Below are 2,205 nucleotides of genomic sequence, written 5' to 3'. Positions count from 1 at the left end.
CAGCTTGTGAAAGTGCTTGTGGAAGGTTTCAGTTTGGCTTTGTATCTTCTTCCCTGAGGCCAGTATTACTACTGGCCTGCTGATGGAAGGAAACAATGTGGATGTAAAGAATCAATATATGGTTTGCTGCCTCAATGTTCTTTCTGTAACTCCTTTTGATGACATCACTGTAATGCCCCTTTTAATGACAAACTGATGCCTTGGGTATGGTAAAAGATAATATGGTAAAAACCATATTTTTCTTTCTAGGACATTAAAGTTCTAAATCTATCTATTGAAGCTGCTTTGAAATACATTCCTTGATTTGGAATCACTGTCTGCCATAGGAGTGAGTAAGGACAACACTCAAAGTAATAAGGTTACTTATTACTTAGAGGTTCTATGATCTATATAAGGGAATCTTCCTGGATCTCAGTGCCCGCACCTGCTTTAGGATTCCTGAGGCCTCTATGACATACATCTCTTCCATGTAATAACTTGCTGCTCCACGACCAACCAGCCTGACACCCGTTTCCTTCCATCTCCTGACCATCGCCATCGACCTCTGTGGAGTGGTGAAACGGCCTGACCACCAGCCTTTTATTTTTTGTGTGTTTACACAGGTTCTGCTTCCACTTCCTTCATGCATGAGTCTCCTTCAAGCTTGGGGAGCGTGGTCTTAAGCGTACCTATGGCTGGTTGCAGAGGTCTTCAGCTGCCGGGGCTCTACTCAGGGCAGTGAGGGAAATTCACCCATCCCCGTCCAAGGGGCCCTGGTGAGGAAAGACAGGTGCGGGGTCAGGGGACTGTCGTTTTAGACATATTTGGAATTAATTTTAGATCGAAAAGTACTTATGTGCTTAGTAATAAATTACTATACACTTGTTCAATCACTTCAGAGACCCCACTCTGCTTAGAGAACTAGATTTTTAAATACAGGGCTGTTTTGCCTGTGTGTCATGACTGAGAATCACTCTCAGTAGATATGAAACTCACTATACACAAAGATACACACAGGCTACTTGGAGTCATCTGGGTTGTTAATGTGTGTTAGCCATTAAACTTCACTGAGACCCCTTTTTCTGTCCTTTACAGGAGCCTCATGAGTCTCACCTTCCATTCAAGTTGTACTTGTAATAAGGTGGAATGAAATCATTAATATTCTCCTCACCTCTTCCTTCAGGAGAAAAATCCTACTTACATTCAAGGTGGTCAAATTGCAGAGAACACCATCCACCTTTTCCTGGTGATGTACACGGGACTGAGGTGAGAACAGCAAAAGGCTCTAGTTTAATGGTCTTAATGAAGGTTTCAGGGAAGGGCATTAAAGAAGACTCATATACCATCTTCCAAAAGAATTATTTTGTAAAACTGATGCCTTGGGTATGGTAAAAGATAATATGGTAAAAACCATATTTTTCTTTCTAGGGCATTAAAGTTCTAAATCTATCTATTGAAGCTGCTTTGAGACACATTCCTTGATTTGGAATCACTGTCTGCCACAGGAGTGAGTAAGGACAACACTCAAAGTTATAAGAAGAGAAAAATATGGAAAAATTAACTCATAAAATGTTTGGTAACATATATACTAAAATTGAAATGATACAGAGATTAGCATGGTCCTTGCACAGAGATGACATGCAAACTTGTAAAGTGATCCATATTTTTGTTGCAAGAAGAATTAACAGGGCGACTTTAAGCTAAGACAATCCACACAAGTACAAAAATTCTACATAAAGATAGCACAAATCCCCATCACAACAATCTCCTCAATGTCACTGGACTAAATGTGCCAATTCAGAGGCACAGAATGGGAAGATGAATTAGAAAACTGAACCCAACATTCAATTGCCTGAAGAAACACTTCTGACCAATCAAAGCAACCATGGGCTCAAAGTCAAAGGCTGGAAAACAATTCTTCAAGAAAGAAAAGAACACCTCCACAAAGCTGGAGTGGACATACTAGTATCAGACCATATGGACTTCAGGCTATAGGTTATAAGAGAGAGTGAAGGTCATTTCTTCATGATCATGGGATCTGTACATCAGAAAGAACTCACCCTCCTCTCGTAGGTGCTCCTAATGACAGACCAGCAAAATACTTAAAAAAACTTCTAAAAGACTTAAAGAAAAACATTGAGAGCAACACAATACTAGTTGGAGATTTCAACACTACTTTGTCACTTCTCAATAGATCAAACAGACTAAAGCTCAGCAAGGAAATAT

At 40.0% G+C, this 2,205-nt stretch overlaps 1 pseudogene; it reads left to right on the top strand.

Moving 5' to 3' along the window:
* The first annotated feature begins 1,548 nt into the window (after positions 1-1,548).
* LOC130025894 (uncharacterized) lies at positions 1,549-1,647 on the top strand (annotated as a pseudogene).
* Positions 1,648-2,205: the final 558 nt, after the last annotated feature.

Source organism: Sorex fumeus, unplaced genomic scaffold, assembly GCF_029834395.1.
Source record: "Sorex fumeus unplaced genomic scaffold, SorFum_2.1 ptg000032l, whole genome shotgun sequence".
Taxonomy (NCBI): domain Eukaryota; kingdom Metazoa; phylum Chordata; class Mammalia; order Eulipotyphla; family Soricidae; genus Sorex; species Sorex fumeus.
The sequence above is the reverse complement of the archived record's forward strand: the minus strand, read 5'-3'. Positions and strand labels throughout refer to the sequence as shown.